The sequence below is a fragment of the Lagenorhynchus albirostris genome, chromosome 2, assembly GCF_949774975.1.
Source record: "Lagenorhynchus albirostris chromosome 2, mLagAlb1.1, whole genome shotgun sequence".
NCBI lineage: Eukaryota > Metazoa > Chordata > Mammalia > Artiodactyla > Delphinidae > Lagenorhynchus > Lagenorhynchus albirostris.
Genome location: NC_083096.1, coordinates 162865767 through 162882123, shown reverse-complemented (window position 1 = coordinate 162882123; position 16357 = coordinate 162865767).

The following is a 16357-nucleotide window of genomic DNA, read 5'->3' as shown; positions in this document are numbered from 1 at the left end:
AATGTGGAAACCAAAATTATAAACACAATGCGATCTACAGTTTCCCGAAAGAAAATCGAGTTCTCAGGTATCAACACAACAAAACCTGTGTATGATCCTGACAATTACAAAATGCTGACAGCAGAAACCAAAGAAGACCTAAATAAATGAAAAGACATACAATGTTCAGACTGGAAGATTCCACATAGCAAAGATGACAATTATCCCCAAATTGATCTATAGTTTTAATGCATTTCCTGTCAAAATCTCAGGAAAGTCTTTTGTAGACATAGGCAAGCTTATTCTAAACTTTATATGGAAAAGGATAGGGAATAGAACAGCTAAAACATTTTTTAAAAAGAATAAAGTGGGAGGAATCATTCTACCTGATGTTAAGGCTTTCTATATACCTATAATAATCACAACAGCATGGTATTGGTGGACAGATAGACACAGACATCAGTGGAACAGAATAGAGACCCAGAAACAGACCCGTGAATATATATGCCCAGCTGATTTTTGACGAAGGTGCAGAAGTAATTCAATGGAGGAAAAATAGCTGTTTCAATGAATTTTGCTGGAACAATAGGCATCCATAAACCACATCTTACTGAAACCTCAAAATCAACTCAAAATGGATCACAGACTTCAATGTAAAACATAAAACTATAAAAGTTTCAGAAAGAAATATAGAAGAAAACCTTTGGGATCTAAGGCGAAGTGAAGAGCTCAATACAGTTAAAGCCAATTAAAAATGCACAAAAGACACTGAGAGACTGAATATATAACTGGACCATGGGCTGACCATAGAGAAACACAGAACTTTGACCCGCAACCTGCAGCAACCTGCCCAGGAAACCAATCTCTTACCTACAATAAATAGCCCAGGAAGCCAGCCTGCTGTCAGTCAGACTTGCAGGAAGCCAGATTGCTATCTCTAGTGACCATCTAGTAGACTAAACAATAGCTTCTGTAATACATGGCCCCAAAGGGTTAGGACTTTGTTAGTAACTGACAGCTTCATCAATTTTTGTTTCTGCTTCCAACTTAGGACCGACCAGAGAAAGCCAAATATGCCCCCCTACCCAATAACAGGGGATGCCCTGCTTCTAGTCAGCCTGTCTGCAGCTCTCCCAGGACAGCAGCCTCCAATAGGGTGTATCTGAAGCCTTCCTTTTTTAACAGTATAAAGCTTTCCCACTCCTCTGCCTTCTTTTGAGTCTCTGCCAAAACGCAAGTGATGGTGGCTGACTCCCTTGCTTTGGTGAGCTCAGAATAAATAGCCTTTGCTTTTATCATTTGGTTGATCTTTGCTTATTTCCATAATGTGGACAGACATTTCGCTGAAGAGGACATACAGATGGAAAATAAGCACAGGAAAAGATGTTCCGTATCATTAGCCATTAGGGAAATGTGAATTAAAACCACAGTGAACTATCACTACATGCCTGTCAGAGTGAATAAAATGAAAATTAATCACAACAGCAAATGCTTGTGAGGATGTGGAGAAATGGATTACCTCATACATTGATGGTGGGAATATAAAATGATACAGCCACTCTGGAAAAAAGTTTGGCAGTTTCTACAAAAGTAAATGGATCAATATATAACCTTGATTTACGGATGTTTCTGTTTAACTACAACTTATTTAATAGATGCTGTTGATTCATTGAGTTCACAGCCAACAGCGCTATAAACCCATGCCTCAGGGGAACTTGTCTCACACACATATTTTCTCCGTAAGGCACATCACAGCCTTCTTGCACTTCAGCACTGTGCTTGGAGGCCGTTTTAAACAGCGAAATCACCAACAAAAAGCACAAAAATGCAAAAACCATGGCACTAAACAGGGCAAACACACTAGTTCACAAGCAAAGCAGAGCTTGCTTTGTTTGACTCAGCTGGCATCGGGTCACTCAGATTTTTCCCTGCTTTGTGCATGTACACGAATGACAGCAAAAGTACCTTAAGTATTGATTTGGAGTTACAAAAAAAGTTTAGCAAGCAGGCAAAATTTCAAATATGGAATCCATGAATAATTATGATCGACTCATTATATATAATGAGAGAGGGGTGTGTGTGTGTGTGTGTGTGTGTGTGTGTGTGTGTGTGTGTGTGTGTTGGAAGGATCCAGCTTCCTGAGTCAGGACTATTTACAGTTGAAAGAAATTCTGCACTTTACCCAAGTATTGGTCAAAGGCCTCCTTGAAAGCATTATACTCTCCAGGGGCCAAGAAAAGGATTTTAATTTACAAACAGTTGCTTTCCATGCTCTGATGCTCCCCTTGAAAGCTTGTTCACTTCCTGTTTCACGTTCTGTCCAATTCAACCGGAGATTTTCTAAGTTCCTACTAAGCGCCGGCACTGTTCTTGGCCCTGAGAGGGGGCACAGGTGAGTAAAATAAGCTCTGTGTTCCAAGGGAAACTGGTACCGTCCACTCCCCCACAGAGGAGACTTTGAAAGAAGAACTTCTCAGAAGCTGAGCCCAGGGGCAATTTAGACCCAGCTCAATGTTCCCAAATCTGCCCAGAACCAGATGGCAGAGTCACGTCTGGTCTCACAGACTCATGGGCTGTCCAGGGGGGCTCGACTGCACGCCGAGGGGGAGCTGGAGGGAGGAGGGGGGAACAGCTCTCCTGCCTCTCTCACCAAAACTGTGCATGTTACACAAAAGGGACATGTTATGAACGAATTTTTTAGGTTACACATTGATAAGATGGTCTCTGAAACTATGATTTAAAGAAAGTTCAAGGAAGCTTATGAAAGCAAGTCCTCCTCCTTCCAGAAGAGGCCGGCCAGGAGTGAGCAGGGCCCTTCCAGAGTCTTGGTTCCCCACCAACCAGGAATGGACCCTGTAATTCACCCCACTCTCAGGGTCACCCCCTACTTTGGAATGTGCTAGTTGTCTTAACTGGGCAAAAAGAGAAGTGTGTTCCTGATGGAGGGAAGAGCATGTGCAAAGGCCCTGAGGGGAGAGGGAGCACAGACATTTTGAAGGCCTGCATGACTGAGGTGAAAAGATTTAGGGTCAGGGGTGGTGGAGCAGTTGAAGCTGGAGAGAGGAGGGGTCTGGTTAGGCTGGAGTTGCGTCTCATCCTTGGAGCAGCGGACCGTCGCTAAACTGCTCTCTGTGAGAGCTGGGGGAGCCAAGAAAGCGGAGGCAGAGAACTTCCCATCAGTTCTTGTCTTCTCATTTAGCTATCTGCATGGAGTACACCCAGATGGTTATGGTTTATTCCAATTTTCTGAAGTTTGGGGCCATCACAGAGGCCTGTCAACTGACCTCTTTTTTCTGAGACCGTACAGAGCCAGGGATCAGAAAGGCATGGATGCTGACACATCTTACCCTTGGGACCTGCCTCCCTTCTCCATGTCACTCCCTGCTCTGCTAGCAGGATGGAGCCGGCCTGGACCTGGGCCAGCAGGGGAATGGGGTGGTGGTGGGCTGGGGAGGAGAAGCTCAGGGCAGGACCAAGGCCCAGACACCTGCCTGTGGCAGCTCAGCGGTTAGTTAGGCGGCTCCAGGGAGGTGGGATTCAGGGGAGACACAGGTGTGCAGATGAAGGATCTGCATCACAGGAGTTATTAGGCAGCAGGATGGAGCTCAGGGGTGGAACCATGAGCAGAGCCCTGGGAGCCCTGGCAGGGAGGGTTGGAGCACAGAACAGGACAGAGGCTGAGGCCCAAGTCAGCGCTGGCCAGCAGGAGAGAGAATATGGTTCCAGCTGATGTCAGCCGCACACCTGCATCAAATGCTCCCCAGAACCCAGGCGCTGGGCCTGCATTGAATACTAGGCACACTAACAATAGTGAGCAACTATTGAGTGATTTCTGTATACCTGGCATGCTACTAGGCACTCACATATTTCATCTCATTTAACCTCGCGAGATATACTTGTTTAACAGAGAAGGTAAATGAGACTCAGAGAGGCCAAGTGACTTCCTTGAAGTCACACAGCATGTAGCACTGAGAGCTGGGATTTGAACTCTGGTCTGTTTGGCTCCAGAGCTCAAAGCCTGAACCACTACCCTGTGCCTCCTTGGTGATAGGTGGGTAAGAGTGGCCCCAAGAGGCAGCAAGAGAGAGGACAGGGCAGAAGCTGGGAGGGTGCTTCTCCCTAGAGCATATGTCTGGCCTCCTTCCTGCGCGGCTGCCTCCTTGCCTAGCAGCCAGACCAGCATGGCCATGTCCAGAGGTCACAGTATAGTCACCACAGTCACCACAGCTGCCACACAGCAACAGTTGGGCCACATCAGCCATGGATAATCAAGGGCCCAGAGTAAACGCACCAGCGATAGGCTCGCGTCACAGACGGTCTCCTTGCCTTAGGACACAGCTCCCCCTGCTCTGTCCATGCCCCACGATCCTCCCTCCACCCGCCTCCCTGAGTTCACTGCTTGTCTTTTCTCTCACTGACCCTCTCCGGCCTCACTAGCCTCTGGCTGTTCCATAAGTGCATCTTGCCCCACTGCACCCAAGCCCCCGAAAGCTCATTGGTCTCTCCCCTTAGCAACCCCACCCCCAGGCCCTCTGCCTGGCTTGGCTCTAGCAACTTGCCACTTCTGCACACCAGCCTCCAGCCACCCCTCCCCCAATCCAAATGAGGTCCCTGAGTCTCACTGATCATTGTATCATTAGTTATTTTACATAGTTCATCAAACCCTATAATCATATATCAATTAGTGGCTATTTAACATCTGTGAGCCATGACCCAGCTGGACTGTTGATTGCCTGAGGAGAGGGCCGGAGCTGTGCTGATCTCTGCTGTGGCCCTGTGTCTAGCACAGAGCTAGGCGTATAGTAGCTATTCAATAGATAGTTGCTGAATGAATAACTGGGTTGTTATCCCCATTTTACCATAGAAACTCAGGTGTGAGAGGTAATGCCAGAGTCTGGATTTGACCTTGGGTCTGTCTGACTCCCTAACCAGTTCTCATGACCATGAGCTGTGTTCTGCCCATCACGCCACAAGTTTCAGGTAGAAATGACTTATTCAATCAAAAAAGTATGAATGTCAGTGATGTGCCAAGCCCTGTGGTAGATTATGGAAATTTAAAAAAAGGACTAAGGGCTTTCCTGGTGGTGCAGTGGTTGAGAGTCCGCCTGCCGATGCAGGGGACACGGGTTCATGCTCCGGTCCGGGAAGATCCCACATGCCGCGGAGCGGCTGGGCCCGTGAGCCATGGCCGCTGAGCCTGCGGGTCCGGAGCCTGTGCTCTGCAACCGGAGAGGCCACAACAGTGAGAGGCCCGCATACCAAAAAAAAAAAAAAAACTAAGAAAGGACTAAGACACAATGTTTACCTTCAGGGAATGAGTCAGAGATGTGTATCAGGGTTATGGGAACCCTGAGGAGTAGGGGGAGGGGGTCACCTTACCTGGTGGTTGGGAGGAGGAAGGGGTCAGGAATTCATAAGGGCAGGGCCTTGGAAGATCAGTAGAATTTCTCCTACAGAGCAGAAAGCTGGGGTCCTGGCAGAGGGAACAGCAGGGACATTATCTAAGCCCATGTTGTAATTCACACATGGAAAGAAGTCCTGTAGGCATCTTTTATGGGAAAACAGGGAGAAGGGATCCCAGGCATCAGCCTCTCCAGCCGCATCTCTCACCTCTGCTCCACCCCTGAAACATGCACCCGATCCTCCAGCCATTCCAGACCATGTGCTCTTTCTTGAACAGGCCAAATGCTTCCCAGCCTCTGAGCCTCTGCACATGCTGTTCCCTCTGTCTGGTATGCCCTTCCCACCACGACATCCTGACAAACTCCCCCTCCCCCTTCTCAGTTCAGTGTCACTCTGTGAAGCTTGCCCGACCTCCCCAGGCAGATTCACACAAGCTCTGCTTGGAGCTCCCCCAGCCCCAACATGTTCCTGCAGCCGGCACCTCCCACTGCAACAGATTCACCTTCTTCTGTATGTTCCTCACCCACCAGGTTTAGACCTCCCAGAGGACCGAGCGACAACTTACAAAGTGCTAAATAAATGCTCCTGGGAGCCTGAATGACTGAATGAGTGAGCGGGTGAGTGAATCAGTGAGTGAGTGGAGGCATCAGGCCATAGAGAGGTGAAGGGACCCCTGCAGTCATCCCTGTCCTCCTGAAGGGTTAACATCAAATGTCACCAACCCTGCTGTGACTCACAAATGGATTTTTAGGACTGGAAATGGCATGAAAAGATCTTCAAGTCCATCCCTCTGCCTTTAGGCAGGGAAGCAGGGTCATTCTGATTCTTTAAAAAATAGCTTTATTGAGATATAAGTTACATAACATAAAATTCACTCTTTTAATGGATACACATCAGTGGTTTTTAGTATATTCCTAGAATTGTACAACCACCATTACAATTTAATTTCAGAATATTTTTATCACTCCCAAAAGAAACCCTGTTCCCATTAGCAGTCACTCCTTATCCCTTTCCTCAGCCCCTGAAACTACTAATCTACTTTATTTCTCTCTGGATTTGCCTATTCTACACATTTCACATAAATGGAACTGTCTTAACTCGGGCTGGTATAACAAATACCATAGCCCAAGTGGCTTAAACACTAGAAATTTATTTCTCATAGTCCTGGAAGCTGGGAAGTCCAGGATCAGAGTACTAACACAGTTGGGTATTGATTTTTCAGATAGTCACCTTCTGTCTGTGTCCTCACATGGCAGAGAGAAAAGAAAAATCATCTCCCTGTATCTCTTCTTATAAGGGCACTAATCCTTTTCATGAGGGCTCCAACCTCATGACCTAATTACCACCCAGAGGCCCCACCTCCAAATACAATCATATTAGGAATTAAGCTTCAACATATGAATTAGGGGGGAAAACATTCAGTCTATAGCAGGAACCATACAATACAAGGTCTTTTTGTGACTGGCTTATTTTACATAGTTTTCAAAGTTAATTCATGTATCATGTGTCAGTACTTCATTTCTTTTTACTGTAGAATAATATTCCATTGTGTGAAGACACTATATTTTGCTTATACACTCATCAGTTGATGGATACCTAGGTGGTTTCCAGACTTTTACTATTATCCATAATGCTTCTATGAACATTTGTGTACATGTTTTTGTGTAGACACATGTTTCCATTTCTCTTGGGCATACACCAAGGAGTAGAATTGCTGGGTCATATGTTACTCAACGTTTAACTCTTTGAGGAACTATCAAACTATTTTTCAAAACAACTGCACCATTTTAAATTCCCAGTAGCAATGTGTGAGGATTCCAGTTTATCTACATCCTTGCCAACACTCATTATTATCTATCTTTTTTAAATTTAATTTTATTTATGTTTTAATACAGCAGGTTCTTATTAGTCATCAATTTTATACACATCAATGTATACATGTCAATCCCAATCGCCCAATTCATCACACCACCATCCCCACCCCCCCACGGCTTTCCCCCTTGGTGTCCATATGTTTGTTCTCTGCATCTGTGTCTCAACTTCTGCCCTGCAAACCAGTTCATCTGTATCATTTTTCCAGGTTCCACATACATGCGTTAATATACGATATTTATTTTTCTCTTTCTGACTTACTTCATGCTGTATGACAGTCTCTAGACGCATCCACATCTCAACAAATGACCCAATTTCTTTCCTTTTTATGGCTGAGTAATATTCCATTGTATATATGTACCACATCTTCTTTATCCATTCATCTGTCGATGGGCATTTAGGTTGCTTCCATGACCTGGCTATTGTAAATACAGCTGCAATGAACACTGGGGTGCATGTGTATTTTTGAATTATGGTTTTCTCTGGGTATATGCCAAGTAGTGGGATTGCTGGATCATATGGTAATTCTATTTTTAGTTTTTTAAGGAACCTCCATACTGTTCTCCACAGTGGCTGTATCAGTTTACATTCCCACCAACAGTGCAAGAGGGTTCCCTTTTCTCCACACACTCTCCAGCATTTGTTTTTTGTAGATTTTCTGATGATGCCCATTCTAACTGGTGTGAGGTGATACCTCATTGTAGTTTTGATGTACATTTCTCTAATAATTAGTGATGTTGACCAGCTTTTCATGCGCTTCTTGGCCATCTGTATGTCTTCTTTGGAGAAATGTCCATTTATGTCTTCTGCTCATTTTTGGATTGGGTTGTTTGTTTCTTTAATATTGAGCTGCACGAGCTGTTTATATCTTTTGGAGATTAACCATTTGTCCATTGATTCATTTGTAAATATTTTCTCTCATTCTTAGGGTTGTCTTTTCATCTTGTTTATGGTTTCCTTTGCTATGCACAAGCTTTTAAGTTTCATTAGGTCCCGTTTGTTTATTTTTGTTTTTACTTCCATTACTCTAGGAGGTGGATCAAAAAAGATCTTGCTGTGATTTATGTCAAAGGGTGTTTTTCCTATGTCTTCCTCTAAGAGTTTTATGGTGTCCGGTCTTACATTTAGGTCTCTAATCCTTTTTTTTTTTCTTGCAGTACGTGGGCCTCTCACTGTAGTGGCCTCTCCCGTTGCAGAGCACAGGCTCCAGACGCGCAGGCTCAGCGGCCATGACTCATGGGCCCAGCTTCTCAACAGCATGTGGGATCTTCCCAGACTGGATACGAACCCGTGTCCCCTGCATTGGCAGGCGGACTCTCAACCACTGCGCCACCAGGGAAGCCCTCTAATCCATTTTGAGTTCATTTTCGTGTATGGTGTTAGAGAGTGTTCTAATTTCATTCTTTTACATGTAGCTGTCCAGTTTTCCCAGCACCACTTATTGAAGAGACTGTCTTTTCTCCGTTGTATATCCTTGCCTCCTTTGTCATAGATTAGTTGACCATAAGTGTGTGGGTTTATCTCTGGGCTTTCTATCTTTTCCCATTTATCTATGTTTCTGTTTTTCTGCCAGTACCATATTGTCTTGATTACTGTAGCTTTGTAGTATACTCTGATGTCAGGGAGTCTGATTACTCCAGCTCTGTTTGTTTCCTCAAGACTGCTTTTGCTATTCAGGGTCTTTTGTGTCTCCATACAGATTTTAAGATTTTTTGTTATAGTTCTGGAAAAAATGCCATTGGTAATTTGATAGGGATTGCATTGAATCTGTAGATTGCTTTGGATAGTATAATCATTTTCACAACATTGATTCCTCCAATCCAAGTACATGGTATATCTCTCCATCTGTTGGTATCATCTTTAATTTCTTTCATCAGTGTCATAGTATTCTGCATACAGGTCTTTGGTCTCCCTAGTTAGGTTTATTCCTAGGTATTTTATTGTTTTTGCTGCAATGGTAAATGGGAGTGTTTCCTTAATTTCTCTTTCAGATTTTTCATCATTAGTGTATAGGAGTGCAAGAGATTTCTGTGCATTAATTTTGTATTCTGCAACGGTACCAAATTCATTGATTAGCTCTAATAGTTTTCTGGTGGCATTTTTAGGATCCTCTATGTATAGTATCATGTCATCTGCAAACAGTGACAGTTTTACTTCTTGTTTTCCAATTTGTATTCCTTTTATTTCTTTTTCTTCTCTGATTGCTGTGGCTAGGACTTCCAAAACTATGTTGAATAATAGTGGTGAGAGTGGACATCCTTGTCTTGTTCCTGATCTTAGAGGAAATGTTTTCAGTTTTTCACCATTGAGAATGATGTTTACTGTGGGTTTGTTGTATATGGCCTTTATTATGTTGAGGTAGGTTCCCTCTATGCCCACTTTCTGGAGAGTTTTTATCATAAATAGGTGTTGAATTTTGTCAAAAGCTTTTTCTGCATCTACTGAGATGATCATATGGTTTTTATTCTTCAATTTGTTAATATGGTGTATCACATTGATTGATTTGCATATATTGAAGAATACTTGTATCTCTGGGATAAATCCCACTTGATCATGGTGTATGATCCTTTTAATGTGTTGTTGGATTCTGTTTGCTAGTATTTTGTTGAGGAATTTTGCATCTATATTCATCAGTGATATTGGTCTGTAATTTTCTTTTTTTTTAGTATCTTTGTCTGGTTTTGGTATCCGGGTGATGGTGGCCTCATAGAATGAGTTTGGGAGTCTTCCTTCCTCTGCAATTTTTTGGAAGAATTTGAGAAGGATGGGTGTTAGCTCTTCTCTAAATGTTTGATAGAATTCACCTGTGAAGCCATCTGGTCCTGGACTTTTGTTTGTTGGAAGATTTTTAATCACAGTTTCAATTTCACTACTTGTGATTGGTCTGTTCATATTTTCTATTTCTTCCTGGTTCAGTCATGGAAGGTTATACCTTTCTAGGAATTTGTCCATTTCTTCCATGTTGTCCATTTTATTGGCACAGAGTTGCTTGTAGTAGTCTCTTATGATGGTTTGTATTTCTGCAGTGTCTGTTGTAACTTGTCCTTTTTCATTTCTACTTTTATTGATTTGAGTCCTCTCCCTCTTTTTCTTGATGAGTCTTGCTAATGGTTTATCAATTTTGTTTATCTTCTAAAAGAACCAGCTTTTAATTTTATTGATGTTTGCTATTGTTTTCTTTGTTTCTATTTCATTTATTTCTGCTCTGATCTTTATGATTTCTTTCCTTCTGCTAACTTTGGGTTTTGTTTGTTCTTCTTTCTTTAGTTCCTTTAGGTGTAAGGTTAAATTGTTTATTTGAGATTTTTCTTGTTTTTTGAGGTAGGCTTGCATAGCTATAAACTTCCCTCCTAGACCTGCTTTTGCTGCATCCCATAGGTTTTGGATCGTCGTGTTTTCATTGTCATTTGTCTCTAGGTATTTTGTGATTTCTTCAGTGATCTCTTGGTTATTTAGTAACGTATTGTTTAGCCTCCATGTGTTTTTTTTTTTTTTACGTTTTTTCCCCTGTAATTCATTTCTAATCTCATAGCGCTGTGGTCAGAAAAGATGCTTGATATGATTTCAATTTTCTTAAATTTACTAAGGCTTGATTTGTGACCCAAGGTGTGATCTATCCTGGAGAATGTTCCATGTGCACTTGAGAAGAAAGTGTAATCTGCTGTTTTTGGATGGAATGTCCTATAAATATCAGTTAAATCTATCGGGTCTTTTGTGTCATTTAAAACTTCTGTTTCCTTATTTATTTTCATTTTGGATGATCTTTCCATTGGTGTAAGTGAGGTGTTAAAGTCACCCACTATTAATTTGTTACTGTCGATTTCCTCTTTTATAGCTGTTAGCAGTTGCCTTATGTATTGATGTGCTCCTATGTTGGGTGCATATATATTTATAATTCTTATATCTTCTTCTTGGATTGATCCCTTGATCATTATGTAGTGTCCTTCCTTGTCTCTAGTAACGTTCTTTATTTTAAAGTCTATTTTATCTGATATGAGTATTGCTACTCCAGCTTTCTTTTGATTTCCACTTGCATGCAATATCTTTTTCCATCCCCTCACTTTCAGGCTGTATGTGTCCCTAGGTCTGAAGTGGGTCTCTTGTAGACAGCATATAGATGGGTCTTGTTTTTGTATCCATTCAGCAAGTCTGTGTCTTTTGGTTGGAGCATTTAATCCATTCACGTTTAAGGTAATTATTGATATGTATGTTCCTATGACCATTTTATTAATTATTTTGGGTTTGTTTTGTAGTGCCTTTTCTTCTCTTGTGTTTCCCACTTAGAGAAGTTCCTTTAGCGTTTGTTATAGAGCTGGTCTGGTCGTGCTGAATTCTCTTAGCTTTTGCTTGTTTGTAAAGCTTTTGATTTCTCCATCAAATCTGAATAAGATCCTTGCCAGGTTGAGTAATCTTGGTTGTAGGTTCTTCCCTTTCATCACTTTAAGTGTATTATGCCACTCCCTTCTGGCTTGTAGAGTTTCTGCTGAGAAATCAGCTGTTAACCTTATGGGAGTTCCTGTGTATATTATTTGTCATTTTTCCCTTGCTGCTTTTAATAATTTTTCTTTGTCTTTAATTTTTGCCAATTTGATTACTATGTGTCTTGATGCATTTCTCCTTGGGTTTATCCTGTATGGGACTCTCTGCGTTTCCTGGACTTGGGTGGCTATTTCCTTTCCCATGTTAGGGAAGTTTTCAACTATAATCTCTTCAAATATTTTCTTGGGTCCTTGCTCTCTCTCTTCTCTTTCTGGGACCCCTATAATGTGAATGTTGTTGCGTTTAATGTTGTCTCAGAGGTCTCTTAGGCTGTCTTAATTTCATTTCATTCTTTTTTCTTTATTCTGTTCCGCAGCAGTGAATTCCACCATTCTGTCTTCCAGGTCACTTATCCGTTCTTCTGCCTCAGTTATTCTGCTATTGATTCCTTCTAGTGTAGTTTTCATTTCAGTTATTGTATTGTTCCTCTCTGTTTGTTTGTTCTTTAATTCTTCTAGGTCTTTGTTAAACATTTCTTGCATCTTCTTGATCTTTGCCTCCATTCTTTTTCCAAGGTCCTGGATCATCTTTACTATCACTATTCTGAATTCTTTTTCTGGAAGGTTGCCTATCTCCACTTCATTTAGTTGTTTTTCTGGGGTTTTATCTTGTTTTTTCATCTGGTACATAGTCCTCTGCCTTTTCATCTTGTCTATCTTTCTGTGAATGTGGGTTTTGTTCCACAGGCTGCAGGGTTGTAGCTCTTCTTGCTTCTGCTCTATCCATGTTTTTGATTATAGCCATGTTTTTGATTTATTGGCTGTGAAGAGGCATGTCATTGTAGCTTTGATTTGCATTTCCTTAACGACTAATGATGCTGACCATCTTTTCATGTGATTATTGGCAATTTATAGATCTTGTTTGGAGAAATATCTATTTAAATTCTCTGCCCTTAAAAAAAAATCAGCTTATTTGTCTTTTTGTTGTTGAGTTGCAAGTGTTCTTTATAGATTCTGAAACCAGTCTCTTATCAGATATATGACTTGCAGATATTTTCTCCCATTGTGTAGGTTGTCTTTTCACTTTCTTGGTGATGCCTTTGGAAGAACAAATTTTTTTAGTTTTGATCAAGTCAATTTATCCATTTTTTCTTTTGTTATTTGTGTTTTTGATGTCATAATTAAGAAATAATTCACTAATCCAAGGTCACAAAGATTTACTTCTATGTTTTTTTCTAAGGGTTTCATAATTTTGGCTCTTACATTTGGTCTGTGGTCCGTTTTGAGTTAAATTTTGTGCATGGAGCGAAGTGGGTGTCCAACTTCATTCATGTATTCATCTAGCTGTACCAGTATCATTTGTTGAAATGACTGTTCTTTTTCCATTGAATTATCTTGGCATCCTTCACCCTTGTTGAAAACAATTAGCCACATATATCTTACTTTTATTTGCAGATATTTTATTGTTTTTGGTGAAATTATAAATAGAATTGTTTACTGAATCATTTTCAGATTGTTCATTGCTAGTCTATAGAAATACCACTTATTTTTGTATATTTATTTTATATCCTGCAATCTTGCTGAACTCATTTATGAGTTCTGATAGTTTTTTTCTGTGAATTCCTTAGGATTTTCTGTATTCAGGATCATGTTATCTGTGAAAGGAAATAATTTTACTTCTCTCTTTCCAGTATGGATGCCTTTTATTTCTTTCTCTTGCTTAACTCACCTGGCTAAAACCTCCAGGTTTGAATAGAAGTGGCCAGAGTGGACATCCTCTTCTTGTTCTTGATGTTAAGAAAGAAGCATTCAACCTTTACCAATAAGTAGGGTGTGAGTGGGTTTTCCCATTATTGTTTCCTTTATTAGGTTTAGGAAGTTTTCTGACATTCTCATTTTAGAGATGAATTCACCAAGGCCAGAGAGGTTGACACACTTGCCCATCTCTCATGACAAGAACCTTGATTTCCAATGGCCACAACTATTATCAGCCATAATAATTAGAGGAGCCTGGCAGCTACAGGCATTGCTCACCCAGCATGTGCCTGGCCCTGCGCTGTGGGCATTGAACCATCTCCTTTAACCCTCACTGCAACCCAATGAGGTACGTAATTTTGTTTATTCATATTTCTTAATTTTATTTATTTATAGTTCTATTGCATTTGATTTTCTCATCATAAAGGAAAATATATGCTTGTTTTAAAGATTTCAAATGTTAGAAAAATGTAAATACCAGAAAGTGACAGTCTCCATCATCCCATTCCTGTTATTCCCATTTTACAGATGAGGGAAGCAAGGCTTACTGTGCTTTCTACATGGCCAAGCCTTATTCCAAGCAAACACACAGCTAGATTCTCTGCTTACCTGATGTGATACCAACAACTCAGTGAGTTGCAAGGGAAACCAAGGCCGTGGGGAGGTCTCGGGCAGTTGGAAACAACTGGTTCACTTGAATGGACTGTTTTTCTGCTGGGTTAGTGCCGGCAAATCAATATTCAATTGTGCCACCTAGTATGGTAGCCCACCTCCCCACTCAGGGATGACAGAGAAAAACAGTCCTGATGAAATCTAAATAGAGGTTTCCTGAGAAACCTGGATGGAGACGTGTGCAGATGCTCTTGAGGGGTCCATTAATCTGAGGCTGATGAATTACCTGGGCAGGTGCCACCACCATCCTCGCTCAGGACAGGAGAGGTGTAATTACTTCTCTCATGGTAGTTATCCGGAGCGAGCTGGTCCATTTCTCTCCTTTATTACCATTGAATTTCCGGAAAGTGTCTGCTGATCCCTCACCCTTGTTCCCCATTTTCTAAATGTTGGATTTATTTGATGACTCCACTAGGCCTGGTGGTGGGGGCCAGAGCGAGCCCTGCAGTGAGAAGGACTTGGCCCTAGAGCTCACTTGCACAGACAATTCCTTCTTTCTCTTCTTTCTTTCTTTCTTTCTTTCTTTTTCTTTCTTTCTTTCTTTCTTTCTTTCTTTCTTTCTTTCTTTCTTTCTTTCTTTCTTTCTTTCTTTCTTTTTCTTTCTTTCCTTCTTCCTTCCTCCCTTCCTCCCTTCCTTCCTTCCTTCCTTCCTTCTTTCCTTCCCCTCTCTCCCAGTGGGTGCAGCTGCCTCAGAGGAGGGAGAGTGTTTCCCATAAAGGGAAGAGGCAAGCAGAGGGTGGGCTATGCACTGGCAGGAAGTTGTATGGGCAGCTCAAGCTCTTGATGCAGTAGAGGCCTGGGGAGGGACTGGGTAACGTCTGATGTTCTTTCCAAGGCTAGGATTCTGGAATTCCATGCCCAGAGAGATTGGAAATAGGCTAGTGGCTGGCAAAGCCTTCTCACCATGACCCACTTTAACTTCCTCTTCACAGCCTTTGACATTTTCTGCTGTAGCCCAGAGCACCAGTAGGAATGAGACTTGAGACAATTTCCTATTCAAATGTTTCTGAGCCCCTAGCCTTATAGGGCCCTAAATCCCAGAATTAGACATCAATCTCTTCCAGATCAATTGCAAAAATGGTCCCAATTTCTCCCCCTTCCTGTATCCATATTCTTTACAGCTCCTCCTATCAAAGGGTAGAGTCTCTTTATTACCCCTTGACTTGCTCTGGCAAACAGAATGCATGGAAATAGTGACATGCCAGAGCCCATGTATCTTATGTATGTTCACCCTCTCTAGGAACCCTGCCTCTACTCTGAGAACAAGCCCAGGCTATCCTGTTGGAGGCTGAGAGACCACAGCACCCAGGTGTCCCAGCCAAACTCCAGCCAGCCCGAAGAAGTAGAGTCATTTAGCTGACTTCTACCATGAAAGCTGTCAGGTGCCTTGATCAGTGTATTATTAAGATAGGAAATGAGAACCAGATAATAGTGGCTTACACAGAACAGAAGAATGTTTAATTCTCATGGAATAATCCTAGTGTCAGTGTCCTGAACTAATGTGTTAGGGACCTGGCCTCCCTCCAGCTTGTTGCTCTGCCACTCCAAAGCTATTTCCCCATCCACTGGTTAAATACAGCTCATCTCCATGGCCACACTCCAGCCAGAAAGAAGGGAAGATGCCTTTAGGGCACAGTCCAGAGGTTGTACATATATGTGTACACATGAACACATGTGCACACACATACCATCTACTCAAGGGCCATTGGAAGAACTTAGTCACATGACTACTTCTTGCTGCAGGGGAAGCTGGGAAACGTAACTGTTCTGGGCAGCCATATAAACACCTGGAATGGCAAGTTCTGTTACCAAAAAAAGTAGAGGAGGATATGCTGGGAAGCGAGTGGTAGGCTCCACTAAATTGCAAAGTGTGTATTAGGGCAGTGTTTCTGGGAATTGGGTGGGACTGGCATTGAGGGGGAAGGAGATGGGTCTATTCTGCATCTCCATTTTCCCTCTTTCCTGGGGGCCTTCTTTCTGCTTTCTCAACCTTGACACTGATGTGTCATTCTATTCTTGCCTTAATTTGGGTCTCCCAAAGTGCCCTCTGTAACACTCCTTAACTCTGGGAGCCCCAAGCTAGTGAGACCACTTGAACACACAGTTTAGTTAGTGAGGGTGCCATATTCTCCTGATGGATCCTTAGCCATTTCCGATGACCACTGTGGAACCTCCTTGTATATTCACACGTTCACCCA